General features: G+C 38.3%; 1 protein-coding gene across 1 annotated transcript in view; it reads left to right on the top strand.

Moving 5' to 3' along the window:
* Positions 1–23,606, top strand: part of NCOA1 (nuclear receptor coactivator 1) — a 559,390-nt gene that overhangs the window by 275,763 nt on the left and 260,021 nt on the right. The gene's annotated exons all lie outside the window — the stretch shown is intronic.

Raw genomic sequence — 23,606 nt, 5'->3', positions numbered from 1 at the left:
AATACTGGTATTTTGCATCTTGTAGTCTCATTCTTTTGTATTCAGCAAACTTTGATAGAATATGTTGCCTAATAACAACTTGTCTTCCTGTCTTGATGTTTGTCATTTTATTACCTGTAGGTTTTTGCTGTATATGAGACTCCATCCTGTACAGACATGTTTAAAGTCCCTCCCTACAAGTGAGATATAGAGATTACATAACGACCCAATATTTTAGGAATTGAGCTAAGCAGCAGCACATGTGAAAAAGACTTGGGTATACTAATAGATCACAGGCTGAGCATGAGTCAACAATGTGATGCAGCAACCAAAAAGACAAACACAATTCTGGGATGTATTAAGAGAAGCATAGAGTCTAGATCATGTGAGATCATTATCCCCCTCTACTCCTCCTTAGTCAGACCTCATCTGGAATACTGTGTCCAGTTCTGGGCACCCCACTTTAAAAAAGACATAGACAAACTGGAGCAAGTTTAGAGAAGAGTTACCAAGATGGTGAGCGGTCTGCAAATCATGTCCTATGAGGAACGGTTAAAGGATCTGGTAATGTTTAGCTTGCAGAAGAGAAGGCTGAGAGGAGACTTAATAGCGGTCTACAAATATCTGAAGGGCTGTCACAGTGCAGAGGGATCAGCCCTATTCTCATCTGCACAAGGAAAGACTAGAAGCAATGGGATGAAACTGAAAGGGAGGAGATACAGATTAGATATTAGAAAAGTCTGAGGATAGATCAATAATATCTCAGTCTGGGACAACCCTTTTTAAAGCCTTGGCTTAGTGCAAGACTGTAGCTTTCCTGCTAGTTCATGGATAAGCAGAGCCAGATTTGTGGAAAATGGGGCATTGGGCACCAACTGAAGTAGATCCCTATGATCATCATTTTTAGATTTTTATGTTCTGAATTTCAAAATACTAATAAAAGCTCTGCTAAAAATGCACTTTACTACCCTAATGTTATACCATACTGCCACAAAAGGGCAAATAATACTTGCATTAAATGCCTACACAATACTGCCATTCAATGTCTAAATAACTCCGAAATACAGTATCCAACTAATATCACCATGCAGTACCTAAATGATACTTCCATACGTCATTGAAATAATACCATATAGTGGCCAAATAACATTGCCTTATAGTTCCCACTGCTATTCACGACCATGCAGTGCCTAAATATGGTAGGAGTCAAAGACGTTGGTTACTTTTAGGAGAGACTTTAGAAACGAGTGAGTGTGGTGGGTTTATATTACTTATTAATAGAGTCTTTACTGAAAATGTGTCCCACTGTCCTTAGTTTTCAAGATACAACCCCACCCCCACTCAACCGGCTTCCTGTTCCCTCTGGACAGTGCTCCCATTCAAAATATCGTAAACTATGGTGAGGTATGTGACCAACATAACAAATACGGATTTGAGAGATGTTCAGAGGGGACAGAAAGCCAGCTGAATGTGGAACGGGGCTTAAAAACTAATGGAAATAGGAAAACATTTCCAATAAAGACTATAAGTGAGTAACAAAAACCCATTATTCCATAAACTAACCATTCCAACATAAACTCACCATACTAACATAAACCCACAGTTCCAAACCCTTTAATGGTAAAGTCCTTGGTGGTCTAGGGCATTGAATGAGGTTTTGGGTAAAGTCCCTGGTGGCCTTAATTTCAGTCTTTGGAAAGGGTTAAGGGGGGGGGGGGCAACTGATCAATTTACTAACCACTAAAACCAGTCCGATGGATGGACTGGGTCTTTAGAAAATACTTCTGTATGCCTGTATATGAAATTGGAGGCACTCAGAAGTGCAGAAGGGTCCTAAAGAAGTCAATGGCTGGGCTGTCCTATTATGGCTTCATACAACTTGGTGGTTGTATTGTACATTTGTGTGCATGAAGCCTAAGAGTTATTAACAGACCTCAAGGCCCATAAACTCTCATAAGTTCTTCTTTGTCATCAATGTTTCACAGAAGTATGAGTAGACTGAAAGCATAAAGGGAGTCATTGGAGACATGGCCTGTAAGGGAAACTTTCTAACCTCAAGACTGAAGAGTCTCTATGAGGAATTGCAGATGAACGAGGTTGGGTCTCGCCAGGACTCGGGTTCATGAAACTTTTTCTTCATTGGAAAGAAAGTAATCTTTATTGATTGAGGAAATGGGATTAGTATTTGGATGATTGTCCTGAGATCTTCACAGTTTCTTAATGCTTGCTGTAAATCCAAACAAAAGTCTAAGCTCAGTCTGGACATTGAGTTCACAATAACTTTAATGATGTTGTCCTGATCACAAAGTAACTTCCAACTCCCAGATCGAATGGCAGATCTAGCCATGCAACCTGACCCAACTCTCCTGACTCCAGCAAACACTTGTAGGCGTCTAGGACCCTACTGGACCTTTATAAGACTCCCCGCTCTGCTGCTGGCCAAGGCATCCAGCGCTCAATAATGACTTGGCTCCTCGCGGTCTATTCAAAGTGAACTCCATCCGTGCCACTTTGTCTAATAAGTAATTCTGCTCCGGTTTCACTATTTGGGATTGTTTTCTGGTACCTCATTTACTCCTGGTTTTGACCCCTGGTCCTACATCTCTATGTCACCCTCCTACATGTCACATCCTGACCACTCTCCTTTTGATATATCTTGGCTCTTTTAAAGGAGGCCTTTAACAGGCAATCCTGCTGTCAAATAATAACCCCCTGCAACAGCTAAAAAGTGCAGTCCTTATATTAAATGTGTATCCTGGGGAACACCATGTGGCCACATCCATTGCATTCTAGTTTATAAGGTGCCATGGATGTAGTAATATGACAATAGATTAATATACCATAGAACAGGACATGGAAACACACACAATACCAGTCAAAAGTATCATGGATATGTAGTACCAGGAAAAAGTTTAGACACACCTGTTAATTCAATGTTTTTCTAGGTTTTTTTTTCTTGATTTTCTACATTGTAGATTTGTATTGAAGACATGAAGACTATGAAGGAACACTGCTGGCACGGCTCTCATTGAAATCAATACTGTTCCCTATGTACAAGAATATAACCACTATATTATTGCCTCCTATATACAAGGATATAACTACTATAATACTGCCTCCTATGTACAAAAATATAACTACTATAATACTGCCTCCTATGTACAAGAATATAACTACTATAATACTGCCTCCCGTGTACAAGAATATAACTACTATAATACTGCCCCCTATGTACAAGTATATGACTACTATAATACTGCCCCCTATGTACAAGAATATAACTACTATAATACTGCTCCTATGTACAAGAATATAACTACTATAATACTGCCCCCAATGTACAAGAATATAACTACTATAATACTGCCCCTATGTACAAGAATATAACTTCTATAATACTGCTCCTATGTACAAGAATATAACTACTATAATACTGCCCCCTATGTACAAGAATATAACTACTATAATACTGCCCCCTATGTACAAGAATATAACTACTATAATACTGCTCCTATGTACAAGAATATAACTACTATAATACTGCCTGCTATGTACAAGAATATAACTACTATAATACTGCCCCCTATGTACAAGAATATAACTGCTATAATACTGCCACTATGTACAAGAATATAACTACTATAATACTGCCTCCTATGTACAAGAATATAACTACTATAATACTGCTCCCTATGTACAAGAATATAACTACTATAATACTGCCCCAATGTAAAAGAATATAACTACTATAATACTGCCCCCAATGTACAAGAATATAACTACTATAATACTGCCTCCTATGTACAAGAATATAACTACTATAATACTGCCCCAATGTAAAAGAATATAACTACTATAATACTGCCCCAATGTACAAGAATATAACTACTACAATACTGCCGCCTATGTACAAGAATATAACTACTATAATACTGCCCCCTATGTACAAGAATATAACTACTATAATGCAGCCCCCTATGTACAAGAATATTACTACTATAATACTGCTCCCGATGTACAAGAATATAACTAGTATAATACTGCCTCCGATGTAGAAGAATATAACTACTATAATACTGCCCCCTATGTACAAGGATGTAACTACTATAATACTGCCCCCTATGTACAAGAATATAAATACTATAATACTGCCCCTATGTACAAGAATATAACTACTATAATACTGCCTCCTACGTACAAGAATATAACTACTATAATACTGCCCCAATGTACAAGAATAAAGCTACTATAATACTGCCCCCTATGTACAAGAATATAACTACTATAATACTGCCTCCTATGTACAAGAATATAACTACTATAATACTGCCTCCCGTGTACAAGAATATAACTACTATAATACTGCCCCCTATGTACAAGAATATAACTACTATAATACTGCCCCCTATGTACAAGAATATAACTACTATAATACTGCTCCTATGTACAAGAATATAACTACTATAATACTGCCTGCTATGTACAAGAATATAACTACTATAATACTGCCCCCTATGTACAAGAATATAACTGCTATAATACTGCCACTATGTACAAGAATATAACTACTATAATACTGCCTCCTATGTACAAGAATATAACTACTATAATACTGCTCCCTATGTACAAGAATATAACTACTATAATACTGCCCCAATGTAAAAGAATATAACTACTATAATACTGCCCCCAATGTACAAGAATATAACTACTATAATACTGCCTCCTATGTACAAGAATATAACTACTATAATACTGCCCCAATGTAAAAGAATATAACTACTATAATACTGCCCCCAATGTACAAGAATATAACTACTACAATACTGCCGCCTATGTACAAGAATATAACTACTATAATACTGCCCCCTATGTACAAGAATATAACTACTATAATGCAGCCCCCTATGTACAAGAATATTACTACTATAATACTGCTCCCGATGTACAAGAATATAACTAGTATAATACTGCCTCCGATGTAGAAGAATATAACTACTATAATACTGCCCCCTATGTACAAGAATGTAACTACTATAATACTGCCCCCTATGTACAAGGATGTAACTACTATAATACTGCCCCCTATGTACAAGAATATAACTACTATAATACTGCCTCCTACGTACAAGAATATAACTACTATAATACTGCCTGCTATGTACAAGAATATAACTACTATAATACTGCCCCCTATGTACAAGAATATAACTGCTATAATACTGCCACTATGTACAAGAATATAACTACTATAATGCTGCCTCCTATGTACAAGAATATAACTACTATAATACTGCTCCCTATGTACAAGAATATAACTACTATAATACTGCCCCAATGTAAAAGAATATAACTACTATAATACTGCCCCCAATGTACAAGAATATAACTACTATAATACTGCCTCCTATGTACAAGAATATAACTACTATAATACTGCCCCAATGTAAAAGAATATAACTACTATAATACTGCCCCCAATGTACAAGAATATAACTACTACAATACTGCCGCCTATGTATGAGAATATAACTACTATAATACTGCCCCCTATGTACAAGAATATAACTACTATAATGCAGCCCCCTATGTACAAGAATATTACTACTATAATACTGCTCCCGATGTACAAGAATATAACTAGTATAATACTGCCTCCGATGTAGAAGAATATAACTACTATAATACTGCCCCCTATGTACAAGAATGTAACTACTATAATACTGCCCCCTATGTACAAGGATGTAACTACTATAATACTGCCCCAATGTACAAGAATAAAGCTACTATAATACTGCCTCCTATGTACAAGAATATAACTACGATAATACTGCTCCTATGTACAAGAATATAATTACTATAATACTGCCACTTATGTACAAGAATATAACTACTATAATACTGCCCCCTATGTACAAGAATATAACTACTATAATACTGCCCCCTATGCACAAGAATATAACTACTATAATACTGCCACCTATGTACAATAATATAACTACTATAATACTGCCCCTATGTACAAGAATACAACTACTATAATACTGCCTCCTATGTACAAGAATATAACTACTATAATACTGCCCCCTTTGTACAAGAATATAACTTCTATAATACTACCCCCTATGTACAAGAATATAACTACTATAATACTGCCCCCTATGTACAAGAATATAACTACTACAATACTGCCTCCTATGTACAAGAATATAACTACCATAATACTGCCCCCTTTGTACAAGAATATAACTACCATAATACTGCTCCCTATGTACAAGATTATAACTACTATAATACTGCCCCCTATGTACAAGAATATAACTACTATAATACTGCTCCCCTATGTACAAGAATATAACTACTATAATACTGCCCCCTATGTACAAGAATATAACTACTATAATACTGCCCACTATGTACAAGAATATAACTACCATAATAATGCCCCCTATGTACAAGAATATAACTACTATAATACTGTCCCTTGGGTACAAGAATATAACAACTATAATACTGCCCCCTATGTACAAGAATATAACAACTATAATGCTGCCCCCTATGTTTAAGAATATAACTACTATAATGCTGCCCCCTATGTACAAGAATATAACTACTATAATACTGCCCTCTATGTACAAGAATATAACTACCATAAAACTGCCCCCTATGTACAAGAATATAACTACTATAATACTGCTCCCTATGTACATGAATATAACTACTATAATACTGCCCTCTATGTACAAAAATATAACTAACATAATACTGCCCCCTATGTACAAGAATATAACTACTATAATACTGTCCCCTGGGTACAAGAATATAACTACTATAATACTGTCCCCTGGGTACAAGAATATAACTACTATAATACTGCCCCTATGTACAAGAATACAACTACTATAATACTGCCTCCTATGTACAAGAATATAACTACTATAATACTGTCCCTTATGTACAAGAATATAACTACGATAATACTGCTCCTATGTACAAGAATATAATTACTATAATACTGCCACTTATGTACAAGAATATAACTACTATAATACTGCCCCCTATGTACAAGAATATAACTACTATAATACTGCCCCCTATGTACAAGAATATAATTACTATAATACTGCCACCTATGTACAATAATATAACTACTATAATACTGCCCCTATGTACAAGAATACAACTACTATAATACTGCCTCCTATGTACAAGAATATAACTACTATAATACTGTCCCTTGGGTACAAGAATATAACAACTATAATACTGCCCCTATGTACAAGAATATAACAACTATAATGCTGCCCCCTATGTTTAAGAATATAACTACTATAATGCTGCCCCCTATGTACAAGATTATAACTACTATAATACTGCCCACTATGTACAAGAATATAGCTACCATAATACTGCCCCTTGTGTACAAGAATATAACTACTCTAATACTGCCCACTATGTACAAGAATATAACTACCATAATACTGCCCCCTATGTACAAGAATATAACTACTATAATACTGTCCCCTGGGTACAAGAATATAACAACTATAATACTGCCCCCTATGTACAAGAATATAACTACTATAATACTGCCTCCTATGTACAAGAATATAACTACTATAATACTGCCCCCCTATGTACAAGAATATAACTACTATAATACTGCCCCCTATGTACAAGAATATAACTACTATAATACTGCCCCCTATGTACAAGAATATAACTACTCTAATACTATCCCCTATGTACAAGAATATAACTACTATAATACTACCCCTATGTACAAGAATACAACTGCTATAATACTGTCCCCTATGTACAAGAATATAACTACTATAATACTGCCCCCTATGTACAAGAATATATCTACTATAATACTGCCTCCTATGCACAAGAATATAACTACTATAATACTGGCCCTTATGTACAAGAATATAACTACTATAATACCGCCCCCCATGTACAAGAATATAACTGCTTATTGAAAATATTGTGGACCAGAATATTTAGGACACGTTTTCATGTTTTCAAGAAATTCCACCGTGAACTGGATTTCCACCTTTGGACGACCCCCGTGTTCTCTGACCGTCTCTCTTCACTTCTGGTTTCATTTTCCTTATTCCATCATTAATATATTCAGGTTAATGACAGATTTTCCCTGAACACGGCCCAAGAATTGCACCATGAAGGGCAGGCTGTGAGGTCGCAGTGTTATTCTGGCTGATCCTCCGCTCACCCATACCCTGTAGAAATAAAGCCTCTGGCAATAAGTTTTCTTGCAGTAACAATTAATGGTCATTAACTCTTCACTGTGAGATCTTTACGTAATTTAGTGTTTTTTCCCTTCAACAGTTTCTCATTTCTGGTTGTCAGGTAATTGTCCCTCGGAGACTTAGAGCAATAACACTATGATTTGTATCAGCTCTGAGGACATGACATGACTGCAATGATCTGTATACTGTACCTACACCACGAGGCTTACACTTCTCACATTTTTTTTACAAAAACTTTCAACAATCTGTTTTCAAAAAGATTAAATGTGAATATACAACAATACCGCTATTCACTGTACAGATATAATAATGGGGATCAGCTGCTGATAGGACCCCTGTCACCGTCTTGCCCGACACATCTGCAGGGAGGGTTGGTGACGCTGTCTGTGAAGTTGAATTTGTTTGCATTTTTTGGGATAATTTTAATACTTGCCCACTTGCCCCCTACAAAGTGACATCAGTATACCAGGTAATGAAAAGAACCAAACAGATAAGAGAACCCATAATATTACCTATACTGCCTATCAATAATATGACCAATACTGCCCATTATTAGTATTAATCAGAGAGCCCATCAATAATATTAACAATAGTGCTATTAATAATATGACCGATAGTGGCCATCATTAGTGTTAGCAATTGTGGCCATCAGTAAAGTTACCAATAGTGGCCACCAGTAAAGTTACTAGTAGTGGCAATCAGTAAAGTTACCAATAGTGCCCATCAGTAAAGTTACCAACAGTGTCCATCAGTAAAGTTACCAATAGTGGCATCAGAAAAGTTACCAATAGTGACTATCAGTAAAGTTACCAATGGTGGCCATCAGTAAAGTTATCAATAGTGGCCATCAGTAAAGTTACCATTAGTGGCCATCAGTAAAGTTACCAATAGTGGCCATCAGTAAAGTTACCATTAGTGGCCATCAGTAAAGTTACCAATAGTGGCCATCAGTAAAGTTACCATTAGTGGCCATCAGTAAAGTTACCAATAGTGGCCATCAGTAAACTTACCAATAGTGGCCATCAGTACACTTACCAATAGTGGCCATCAGTAAAGTTGCCAATAGTGGCCATTAGGAAAGTTACTAGTAGTGGCCATCAGTAAAGTTACCAATAGTGGCCTCAGTAAAGTTGCCAATAGTGGCCATCAGTAAAGTTACCAATAGTGGGCATCAGTAAAGTCACCAATAGTGGCCACCAGTAAAGTAACTAATAGTGGTCATCAGTAAAGTTAGCAATAGTGGCCATCAGTAAAGTTACCAATGGCGGCCATCAGTAAAGTTACCAATGGTGGCCATCGGTAAAGTTACTAATACTGGCCATCATTAAAGTTACCAGTAGTGGCTATCAGTAAAGTTACCAATAGTGGCCTCAGTAAAAATATCAATAGTGGCCATCAGTAATTTTATCAATAGTGGCCATCAGTAAAGTTACCAATAGTAGCCATCAGTAAAGTTACCAATAGTGGCCATCGGTAAAGTTACTAATAGTGGCTATCAGTAAAGTTACTAATAGTGGCCTCAGTAAAGTTTCCAATAGTGGCCCTCAGTAAAGTTACCATTAGTGGCCATCAGTAAAGTTGCCAATAGGGGACATTAGTAAAGTTACTAGTAGTGGCCATCAGTAAAGCTACCAATAGTGCCCATCAGTAAAGTTACCAATAGTGGCCATCAGTAAAGTTACCAATAGTGGCCACCAGTAAAGTTACTAATAGTGGCCATCAGTAAAGTTACCAATGGTGGCCATCAGTAAAGTTACCAATAGTGGCCATCAGTAAAGTTACCAATAGTGCCCACCAGTAAAGTTGCCAATAATGCCCATAAGTAAAATTACCAATAGTGGCCATCAGTAAAGTTATCAATAGTGCCATCAATAAAGTTATCAATAGTGGCCATCAGTAAAGTTACCAATAGTGGCCATCAGTAAAGTTACCAATAGTGGCCATCAGTAAAGTTACAAATAGTGGCTATCAGTAAAGTTATCAATAGTGGCCCTCAGTAAAGTTACCTACAGTGCCCATCAGTAAAATTACCAATAGTGGCCATCAGTAAAGTTATCAATAGTGGCCATCAGTAAAGTTACCTACAGTGCCCATCAGTAAAATTACCAATAGTGGCCATCAGTAAAGTTATCAATAATGCCCATCAGTAAAATTACCAATAGTGGCCATCAGTAAAGTTACCAATAGTGGCCATCAGTAAAGTTACCAATAGTGGCAATCAGTAAAGTTACCAATAGTGTTATCAATAGTGGCCATCAGTAAAGTTACCAATAGTGGCCATTAGTAAAGTTACCAATAGTGGCCTCAGTAATGTTACCAATAGTGGCTATCAGTAAAGTTACCAATAATGCCCATCAGTAAAGTTTCCAATAGTGGCTCTCAGTAAATATACCAATAGTGGCCATCAGTAAAGTTACCAATAGTGGCAATTAGTAAACTTACCAATAGTGGCCCTCAGTAATGTTACCAATAGTGGCTATCAGTAAAGTTACCAATAATGCCCATCAGTAAAGTTTCCAATAGTGGCTCTCAGTAAATATACCAATAGTGGCCATCAGTAAAGTTACCAATAGTGGCAATTAGTAAACTTACCAATAGTGGCCCTCAGTAAAGTTACTAATAGTGGCCTCAGTAATGTTACCAATAGTGGCCCTCAGTAAAGTTACTAATAGTGGCCTCAGTAATGTTACCAATAGTGGCCCTCAGTAAAGTTAATGATAGCACCCCACAATAATGTAGACAGTACTGCGTCGTTCGACTCTGTATAATTATTTGGGCAATATGGCGGTTTGACTTTTATATTGCATGGTGGTATTATTTGGGTAAAGTACGACCCTATATAATGGCGGCTTCACACGAGTGTATGTGCAAATATGCTCACCTCGGCGCAATGTATTCGCGCTTTAAACGAGGTTGATGAGGTAGATTTGTGCACATATCTGCACATAAAACCGTATTTTTGGAGCCCGCAGGGCCAGTTCACAGGCATGCGACACACCACTTTCGTTGTTTTAAAGGCTCTTCTACCTAATGAGGTCCAGATGTGTTCCGCTTTCTGTAGAATTGCGCAGCATATTGCGCATTAAGTGCCTATTTGCACACCTGCCATAGAGTTCTTTGAGGATCTTGGTGATAGGATAGGAGATAGAACTCTGATATTATTCGCTTGTGCCAACGATTTATCGCTCTGTGTAAAAGAAACTGTGATCCATCCACACTCAGAGGACAGACGGACTGTTCTGTAAAGCCCTCCCCGTAGGTAGAGATCACCAGAAGACCAGCAGCTAGTTACACTCACCGGCGCCCCACATCATAGTCCTCTATAGTCATCATTTTTACCCATTGACGTTAATAAAAAAATGTTAGCAAACCCCCTGGAAGGTCAGTGGAGGGGGTAGTCATGAGTGATCAGCTATGTGAGGCCATGAATGGGTATAAATGCGCCCACCTGCACCGAAAGTTACCCCACCACATACTGCTATATAACAATAAGCTCATTTATGGCATTTACTGCAGAATTACTCCAAAATTCCCTGACTTTTCCAGTATTTATTACAGTAGGTGAATAATTGGTTACCGTGACAACCCAAGTGCGGCGTATGAGCAGCGACCGTATATGTGTTGTCTGCTAGTAACCGCTGTCAATAGCTTCTCCCACACTATCCACTAATGTATTCTGTGTAGTAGAGAACTGGGAGATATCTGGTGTATTTATCTCTAGAACATTATCTATCTATCTATCTCCTATCTATCTATCTATCTATCTCATATCTATCTATCTCATATCTATCTATCTATCATCTATCTATCTCATATCTATCTATCTCCTATCTATCATCTATCTATCTCATATCTATCTATCTCCTATCTATCTATCTATCTCATATCTATCTATCTATCTATCTATCTATCTATCTATCTATCTATCTCCTATCTATCTATCTCCTATCTATTTATCTATCTCATATCTACTGTATCTCCTATCTATCTATCTCCTATCTATTTATCTATCTATCAATCTATCTATCTATCTATCTTATATCTTTCTATCCATCTCATATTTATCTCATATCCATCTATCTATCATCTCCTATCTATCTACCTACCTACCTACCTATCTCCTATCTATCTATCTCATATCTATCTATCTCCTATCTATCTATCTATCTCCTATCTATCTATCTATCTCCTATCTATCTATCTATCTATCTCATATCTATCTTTCTATCTATCATCTATCTATCTATCTCATATCTTTCTATCCATCTCATATTTATCTCATATCCATCTATCTATCTATCAATCTATCTATCTATCTATCTATCTATCTATCTATCTATCTATCTATCTATCTATCTCATATCTATCTATCATCTCCTATCTATCTATCTTTCTCCTATCTATCTATCTATCTATCTCCTATATCTATCTATCTCCTATCTATCTATCTATCTCCTATCTATCTATCTATCTATCAATCTCATATCTATCTATCTCCTATCTATCTATCTATCATCTCCTATCTATCTATCTTTATCTCCTATCTATCTATCTATCTCCTATCTATCTATCTCCTATCTATCTATCTACTATCTATCTATCTCCTATCTATCTATCTCCTATCTATCTATCTCCTATCTATCTATCATCTCCTATCTATCTATCTATCTATCTATCTATCTATCTGCTATCTATCTATCTCATATCTATCTATCTATCTCATATCTATCTTGATATCTTATAGCTTTCTATCCATCTCATATCCATCTATCTATCTATCATCTCCTATCTCCTATCTACCTACCTATCTATCTATCTATCTGTATCTCCTATCTATCTATCTATCTCTTATCCATCTATCTATCTCCTATCTATCTATCTCATATCTATCTATTTCTATCTCCTATCTATCTGTCTATCTCCTATCTATCTATCTGTCATCTCCTATCTATCTATATATCTATCTATCAATCTATCTATCTCATGTCTATCTATCTATCTATCTCATATATCTATATATCTATCTATCTCACATCTATCTATCTCCTATCTATCTATCCATCTCATATTTATCTCATATCCATCTATCTATCTATCTATCCATCTCATATTTATCTCATATCCATCTATCTATCTATCTATCCATCTCATATTTATCTCATATCCATCTATCTATCTATCTCTATCTCCTATCTATCTATCTATCTCCTATCTATCAATCCCCTATCTATCTATCTATCTCATATCTATCTATCTATCTCATATCTATCTATCTCATATCTATCTATCTATCGCATATATATCTATCTATCGCATATCTTTCTATCCATCTCATATTTATCTCATATCCATCTATCTATCTATCTCTATCTCCTATCTACCTATCTATCTTCTATCTATCTCATATTTATCTCATATCATATCTATCTATCTCATATCTATCTATCTATCTATCTATCCATCTCATATCTATTTATCTATCTCATATCTATCTATCTAACTCATATCTATCTATCTCCTATGTATCTATATATCTTATATCTTTCTATCCATCTCATATTTATCTCATATCAATCTATCTATCTATCATCTATCTATCTATCTATCTCCTATCTATCTATCTATCTATCATCTCCTATCTATCTATCTATCTATCTTTCTCCTATCTATCTATCTATCTTTCTCCTATCTATCTATCTATCTATCTCCTATATCTATCTATCTCCTATCTATCTATCTATCTATCAATCTCATATCTATCTATCTCCTATCTATCTATCTATCTCATATCTATCTATCTATATATCTTATCTTTTTATCCATCTCATATTTATCTTATATCCATCTATCTATCTATCATCTCCTATCTATCTATCTTTATCTCCTATCTATCTATCTATCTCCTATCTATCTATCTCCTATCTATCTATCTATCTATCTTCTCCTATCTATCTATCTATCTATCTGCTATCTATCTATCTCATATCTATCTATTTATCTATCTATCTATCTCATATCTATCTATATATCTTATAGCTTTCTATCCATCTCATATTTATCTCATATCCATCTATCTATCTATCTATCATCTCCTATCTCCTATCTACCTATCTATCTATCTATCTGTATCTCCTATCTATCTATCTCTTATCCATCTATCTATCTCCTATCTATCTATCTCATATCTATCTATTTCTATCTCCTATCTATCTGTCTATCTCCTATCTATCTATCTGTCATCTCCTATCTATCTATATATCTATCTATCAATCTATCTATCTCATGTCTATCTATCATCTCCTATCTATCTATCTATCTATATATCTATCTATCTCATATATCTATATATCTATCTATCTCACATCTATCTATCTCCTATCTATCTATCTATCTATCTCATATTTATCTCATATCCATCTATCTATCTATCCATCTCATATTTATCTCATATCCATCTATCTATCTATCTATCTCTATCTCCTATCTATCTATCTCCTATCTATCAATCCCCTATCTATCTATCTATCTCATATCTATCTATCTCATATCTATCTATCTATCTATCTATCTATCGCATATCTATCTATCTATCTATCGCATATCTATCTATCTATCGCATATCTTTCTATCCATCTCATATTTATCTCATATCCATCTATCTATCTCTATCTCCTATCTACCTATCTATCTTCTATCTATCTCATATTTATCTCATATCATATCTATCTATCTCATATCTATCTATCTCATATCTATCTATCTATCTATCTATCTATCCATCTCATATCTATTTATCTATCTCATATCTATCTATCTAACTCATATCTATCTATCTCCTATCTATCTCATATCTATCTATCTATCTCATATCTATCTATATATCTTATATCTTTCTATCCATCTCATATTTATCTCATATCAATCTATCTATCTATCATCTCCTATCTATCTATCTATCTATCTATCTATCTCACATCTATCTATCGATCTATCTATCTCATATCTATCATCTCCTATCTATCTATCTATCTATCTCACATCTATCTATCGATCTATCTATCTCATATCTATCTATCTATCTATCTCCTATCTATCTCCCATATATCTATCTATCCATCTCATATTTATCTCATATCTATCTATCTCTATCTCCTATCTATCTATCTCATATCTATCTTTCATCTCCTATCTATCTATCTATCCCCTATCTATCTATCTATCTATCTATCCATCTCATATCTATTTATCTATCTCATATCTATCTATCTAACTCATATCTATCTATCTCCTATCTATCTATCTCCTATCTATCTCATATCTATCTATGTATCTATCTCATATCTATCTATATATCTTATATCTTTCTATCCATCTCATATTTATCTCATATCCATCTATCTATCTATCATCTCCTATCTCTCTACCTATCTATCTATATCTCCTATCTATCTATCTATCTATCTATCTCTTATCTATCTATCTCCTATCTATCTATCTCATATCTATCTATCATCTCTTATCTATCTATCTATCTATCTCATATCTATCTATCGATCGATCTATCTCCTATCTATCTATCTATCTCATATCTATCTATCTATCTCATATCTATCTATCTATCTATCTCCTATCTATCTCCCATCTATCTATCTATCTATCTATCCATCCCATATTTATCTCATATCCATCTATCTCTATCTCCTATCTATCTATCTCATATCTATCTTTCATCTCCTATCTATCTATCTATCCCCTATCTATCTATCTATCTATCTATCTCATATCTATCTATCTCATATCTATCTATCTATCTATCTCATATCTTTCTATCCATCTCATATTTATCTCATATCCATCTATCTATCTCATATCTATGTATATCATATCTATCTATCTATCTCATATCTATCTATCTATCCATCTCATATCTATTTATCTATCTCATCTCTATCTATCTATCTATCCATCTTTCTCATATCTATCTATCTCATATCTACCTATCTATCTATCTCATATCTATCTATCTCATATCTATCTATCAATCACCCATATATCTTATATCTTTCTATCCATCTCATATTTATCTCATATCTATCAATCTATGTCATATCCATCCATCCATCCTCACTGAAGTGATAATTAGAGACCTTAATGATGCCAAGTAATTATCCCCGTATATCTCTGGGTATGCTCCCATGATGTATAAATGCTGCAGATTTTTCCGCCATGGAGTCTGAATTGGCTGTTGTAAAAAAAAAAAAAGATAAATGAACGCAGATTGAGATGATCGACCCTCCTCAAACGCCTGTATCGGCCTGTGTAATAGGGCGCTTACCAAAAAAAACCTCAAACTATATCCTCTGTCCAGTATGGGTATTTCTTGTGTGGAATCTGGAAGAACAGGTACAGAAGTAGCAGAGCTGAGTTTGTTATTGAACTGTTTACTTTCTGTACTGGTATAGTGTAAATTACTAAGTTTATATAATGCAGTAGATTTGCAGAGGATCACAGATAACTCTCTAGGGAGCCAACACTGGGAGTTCTGCTAAATGACAAACTCAGCACTGCTACATCTATAAGGACCAGGCTGTAGCAGTATGACTGCTGGAAGTCTGTGCATCTAACAATAGTCAGCAGTGAAAGGAGGTAATTAATCATACAGATTCTCTGTACTGCTTACAGTTAAACATGCTCCCACACAACGTGTCACATGGATAAATGAAGAAGAGCAGAGGTAAAGGGCAGCTGGCTGAAACTCCGCAATTACAGCTCCTACAGGGGTCACCAACAAGGGTGTAACTAGAGGTACTGGGGTGGCAGAGCCCCGCCAAATAAGTCTCATCTGTCATCCTGATGTGGAACCTTTTTGGACCTCCAAAGGAAAATTATTGTTTTGAAAGGTACTGTAACTTTAAAAAGGTGGGACGGCTGAGTGATATGTTAATTAGCCTATTTGCATTAAAGGGCAATTCCTATCTTAGTTCCTTCTGAATTGTCATCGAATATTAGGTGGGACCATACTGATTCGAACAGTTCCTTGCTCCTTCAGCCTGGTTGGTCCCTTCAGGGCATATAGTAGGGGGGGGTCTAATAACTGAGACACCCCCTCTGTTGGAGAGCTGCTGAGAGTATATACTATATTCTGTAGTATACCCTGCATTATATGTATTCTTCCTATTTTCAGTAGGTGCTTTGTACTGCCTTCCTGCAGCTCTACCTCAAGGAGAAAGTATTTTGCTGAGTAGTTTCCCTGCCATAAAAGTTGATTTGGGAGTTCCTCCATGTGACAAGTGCAGGGGCCCTTTAAATGATGCTACTGGAATATCCCGTTAAAGGATAGTCCTGGCCAAACTGATGCAAAGAGGTAAATGTATTACTCTTTGTACACGCAACGTTTTGGACTTTTACGCTGGGGCCTGACTCTCTTTCAAAAAGTGGGCGGGGCTTGAATTGGGGGCGTGGTCACCCCGTGCATGCACTATGATTTATAACATTACCTGGCATAAACTGTTGTTGAAACCTATGAGAGTTCAGAGCTGGCATAGGCTTCAATTTGTGCATGGAGTTGCATGTGACTAATGTATTAAGAGGTGCAAGCGGCACAGCGAATAGCTTACTTGACTGCTGTATGGAATGCCCATAAATAGTCCCTAAATAGGCATATTCATTATTGCTTGTATGCAAGATTTCGGCTGTACAAAGGTCACAATTTCACACCAGCTCCACCCCTCTTTAAAAAGAAGGCAGGGCCTACTGGTGCAAATTACTGCAGTTCGTAGCTGCGCCTCTTAAAACATTTGTCGCAGGAGTACTGATGCATACTTTACCTAGACTGGTGTATGAAAGCATGGTCAGTCCAGCTACGTGCAACCAGTGTGGGTCACCAGCATATAAGGGGTGGGGGCAGCGGGCAGATATAGGCTGGAGGGCGATTGCCCCCTTTTGGGTCACCCCAGCTCCAAGATGTGGTGTTGCTGCGAGCCCACCAGCACCTCCGCAACACTATTGCTTAGTTCTAATACTGTACTTATGTTATGAACTTGCTTTGGGTGCTGTAATTATGTTATAAGCTTGGTTCTGGTGCTGTATTTATCAATTAGCTGTTCCGATGCTGTATTCATGTTACAAGCTGTTCTGGTGCTGTATTTGTTTTGAACTTGGTTCTGGTGCTGTATTTTACTCACTGAGCTTGGTTCTGGTGCTGTATTTTAGTCACTGAGCTTGGTTCTGGTGCTGTATTTTAGTCACCAAGCTTGGTTCTGGTGCTGTATTTTAGTGACTGAGCTTGGTTCTGGTGTTTTATTTTAGTCACCAAGCTTGGTTCTGGTGCTGTATTTTAGTCACTGAGCTTGGTTCTGGTGCTGTATTTTAGTCACTGAGCTTGGTTCTGGTGCTGTATTGTAGTCACTAGGCTTGGTTCTGGTGCTATATTGTAGTCACTGAGCTTGGTTCTGGTGCTGTATTTTAGTCACTGAGCTTTCTGGTGCTGTATTTTAGTCACTGAGCTTGGTTCTGGTGCTGTATTTTAGTGACTGAGCTTGGTTCTGGTGCTGTATTGTAGTCACTGAGCTTGGTTCTGGTGCTGTATTGTAGTCACTGAGCTTGGTTCTGGTGCTGTATTGTAGTCACTGAGCTTGGTTCTGGTGCTGTATTTTAGTCACCGAGCTTGGTTCTGGTGCTGTATTTCAGTCACCGAGCTTGGTTCTGGTGCTGTATTTTAGTCACCGAGCTTGGTTCTGGTGCTGTATTTTAGTCACTGGGCTTGGTTCTGGTGCTGTATTTTAGTCACTGAGCTTCGTTCTGGTGCTGTATTTTAGTGACTGAGCTTGGTTCTGGTGCTGTATTTTAGTGACTGAGCTTGGTTCTGGTGCTGTATTTTAGTCACTGGGCTTGGTTCTGGTGCTGTATTTTAGTCACTGAGCTTGGTTCTGGTGCTGTATTTTAGTCACTGAGCTTGGTTCTGGTGCTGTATTTTAGTGACTGAGCTTGGTTCTGGTGCTGTATTTTAGTCACTGAGCTTGGTTCTGGTGCTGTATTTTAGTCACTGAGCTTGGTTCTGGTGCTGTATTTTAGTCCCTGAGCTTGGTTCTGGTGCTGTATTTTAGTGACTGAGCTTGGTTCTGGTGCTGTATTTTAGTGACTGAGCTTGGTTCTGGTGCTGTATTTTAGTGACTGAGCTTGGTTCTGGTGCTGTATTTTAGTGACTGAGCTTGGTTCTGGTGCTGTATTTTAGTGACTGAGCTTGGTTCTGGTGCTGTATTTTACTCACGGTGCTTGGTTCTGGTGCTGTATTTTAGTCACTGAGCTTGGTTCTGGTGTGGGTATGCTGCTGTCTTACTGCTCCATTCCCCCTTATTCCCTGCATTAGACATAACATAGTGTATCAGTTTGCACCTGGATGGTTTCTGTACCCGGGTGATACCCCTTTTCTATCTCTGTTCTATGATTCTAGATATGTTTTCAGGATATACAGGTTGTTACAAGTCATTCCCCCGATGTGAGCCCCCTATACCTTCCATTTAATGACTCTCAGATACAGAAATTTGATATCAATGGAAACAGAAACTCAAAAAGCTTTGTTGCACAACATCAAAAATGTTCTCCCCCAGCGGTGATCAGTGTGACGCCCTTTGTCACTGGACACACATGGAACCTGTAGTCACGTTGTAGCGGATTCCGACTAACTGATGCAATGGCTTCTGGGATGCCGCAGATCATGGTGGGTAGTGAGGGGGGCATGTAGGCTCTAACGCCCTCCGAAGGAAACATCACAAGGTGTAAGGTCCAGGGAACGTGGAGACCGAAGTCACTATTGTCACCACCTGCACGGACAATCCATCTGTCTGGTAGTCGCCGCTCACTTCTGATGTCATTGTGACAAAGGGGGGCGCCCCGTCCTGTTGGAAGATGGAATCGGGGATTTCCTGTTTCGGCTGCAGCAGAAGCCATATCTGTAGCGTCCGGGTATGAAACTCCCGGGATTGTTCCCTCATGGAAGAAGAACACTTTCCTGCAGGTTATAGCGCAGAACACATCACCTTGGGGGAGTCCCCTGTACGCTCCACGTAGATCGGTGCCCCCCCCCCCCCACAGATTGTGACATTACATTTATTGCCTGGAAGCTGGGAGGCGCCTTCATCCCTAAACACTAAGACTCCATGAGACCGTCGCCTCCCATTACAGTTCGCAGACTCTCACAGAAAGAACGGCGCCGCACTTTGTCGTCCGGTTTCAGGCCGGTAACAGTTGGAGTCCATAGGGATAACGTTGCAAACATTTGCGCAGAATCTTCCTCACAGTCGGCGGCGGGACGTCCAATTCTCTGCTCGCTCTGACGGTGGATTTCTGAGGACCTTGTGTGACACTTGCACGGACGCGCCGCTGTTTCCACGCTTACTGGTGGACGGACGCGTGATTTTCACTTACAGGCGAAACCTTTTTCCTTAAAATTGATGCACCATCACAGATTGTGCGCCCGCCGGGCGGAGCCTCACTAAACTGTGTTCGAAAACGACATTACACACCAATAACAGACTGGGCGCCGTGACAATGAAGGACACATGGTATAACATATTGGGTTGGTGCGGAGTTTTATGCGGATCTGCGTACAACTCTACGCCAAATAGTTCGCATTTTCACGTGGCTAATGGTTTTGATAACATACCCATAAATTCCGGTAATCCAGAACAATAGAACCCATCTTCTGGATTATTGGACAGTCATAAAAGTCCATAACTGCGGCTCATAGAGGGTGAAGAACATTTCTGCTCTGGAGTCCGAAGTCAGATGTTACCGTTGCCGGATTTCTTTGTCTATAGATCGCCTCCCATAATAAGCGGATGGATGTGCGTCGCTATCGGCACAGGACTAGATTTTACGGATGGTTGTATAATGAGATCAGGTAATTCTATACGCTGTTGGGATAAGTACCCGACCACAAAACATAGCTCGGAATAATTATCTGGATGCCTCCCAGTAGAGCGCCGGCTGCCAATTAATTAACGCTGTATCAAAATGCAGCGTCGTCTAATAATAGCCGTGAACATAGCGGCAGCGTGTAACACTCTATTAGGAATGCAGCAGACTGCCGAGACTGCCCTGTAACGTCTGACTGAGAGGGTTTAAACAGGGGGCATGGAAAGCGCACGCAGGGTATCTCCTATCACGCCCTCCCCTTCTGCTGGCGCTCGGTGCCCAGCACGTTCCTGCCACTGGCTGTCTCATGCCCCATGGGAGAGGAGATGAAGCGGGCGGCGGCGAGGCCTGCTCCAGACTATTCCATCTAGAAGGAATCATCCAGTTGTATGTAGTCTGCACCTGCAATGGTTAATGTTACAAGGCAACTCTGGTCACGTGACTGAAGCCATAATGCTTACAGTCCCCATTAACAGTGCCATCTAGAAGGCTCATCATAATAGTTCTAGCCCACATGCCCCAATTAGAGTGCTCTCCCGAGTGGCTCCATTCAGAGTCATCCAGAGTGCTTCTAAGAAAAGACCATCTATAGTTTCCCCACCGGTGCTTCAAGAGTGCTACCATCAGTAATACCGCATAGAATGCCCTCTCTAACAATACCACCCTTCTCCCGTTAACAGAAATGTCCAGAATGCCCTCAATAATGCCATCCAGACTGCACCTACCAATACTGTCATCCAGGATGCCCTCATTAGCAGTAGCATTCCAAGTACTCCTATCAGTAGTACCATCCAAAATTCTCTCACTAGCAGTATCATCCAAAGTGCCCCCATTAATAGTAGCATTCAGACCGCCCTCATTAGCAGTATCATCCAAAGTGCCCCCATTAACAGTAGCATTCAGACTGCCCTCATTAACAGTATATTGACATCCGAAGTGCTCTCTTCAATCATATCATACAGGATTCCCTCATTATCAGTGCCCTCCAGAGTGCTCTGATTGGTAGTGCTATCCACAATGCCCTAATTAAAAATTGCATCCAAAGTACTCCCATCAATAGTATTATCCAGAGTCCACTCATAAGTAGTGCCATCCAGAGTGCCCCTATCAACAGTACCATCTGGAATGCCTTCATTAATAATGCCTTCCAGACTGCACCTATCAATACTGCCTTCCAAAATGCCCTCATCAACAGTGGCATTCACTAACAGTATCATCCAGAGTACCATCCAGAATGCTTTTATTAACAGTGCCATCCAGAGTGCCCCAGGAACAGTAGCATTCAGACTGCCCTCATTAGCAGTATATTGACATCCAAGGTGCTCCCTTCAATCATATTATACAGGATTCCCTCATTAGTAGCAGCATTCAGAGTGTTCCCATCAATAGTACAATCCAGAATGCTCTGATTATCCGTGCCCACCAGAGTGCTCTGATTGGTAGTGCTATTCAGAATCCCCTAATTAATAATTGCATCCCTAGTTCTCCCATTAATAGTACCATCCAGAATGCCTTCATTAATAATGCCATACAGAATGCCCTCATTAGTAGTTCTTTCTAGAGTGCACCTACAAATAGCACCATGTAGAATGCCCTCATTAACAATGCCACCCAGAGAGCTCCCATCAATAGAACAATCCAGAGTGCCTTCATTAACAATGCCATCCAGAATGTGCCCATCAATAGTACTGACAAGAATGCCCTCATTAACAATTACCTCGAGAGTTCTTCCATCATTACTACCATCCAGAATGCCTTCATTAACAGTGGCATCCAGAGTGCCACATTAACAGTACCATTCAGATTGCCCTCATTAAAAGTAACATTCACAGTGCTCCCCTCAATAGTACCATCCAGAATGCCCTCATTAGCAGTACCCTCCAATGTGCTCCCTTTCAAATTGCCCTCATTAACAGTGCCCTCCAGAGTGCTCACATCAGCTGTACCACCCAAAGTGTCATCATTAACAATACCTTCTAGAGTCTTCCATCAATACTACCATCCAGAAAGCTCTTATTAGTAGTACCCTCCAGTGTGCTTCCATTCATATTAACATTCAGGATGCCCTCATTTGCAGTAGCATCCATGGTGCTCCCATCAATAGTACCATCCGGAGTGCCTTGATTAGCAGTGCCTATCAAAATGCCTTAATAGTGCCACCTAGAATCCTCTCCTTAACAATACCATCTAGAGTGCGCTCATCATCAATAGTACCAAGTAAAATGCCCTAATTAACAATGCCCCCCAGTGTTCTCCCATCAATAGTACCATCCATAATGCCCTCTTTAACTATACCATCTCGAGTGCTCCAACCAATAGCACCACCAGAATGCAGGTGCATCCAGAGTGCACCCATCAAAAATACCCTTCAAAATGCCCTCATTAGCAGTGCCACCCAGAATGCTCTCATTACCAATGCCATACAGAGTGCTCCCACAA

Source organism: Eleutherodactylus coqui, chromosome 1 (assembly GCF_035609145.1).
Source record: "Eleutherodactylus coqui strain aEleCoq1 chromosome 1, aEleCoq1.hap1, whole genome shotgun sequence".
Taxonomy (NCBI): Eukaryota; Metazoa; Chordata; class Amphibia; order Anura; family Eleutherodactylidae; genus Eleutherodactylus; species Eleutherodactylus coqui.
The sequence above is the reverse complement of the archived record's forward strand: the minus strand, read 5'-3'. Positions and strand labels throughout refer to the sequence as shown.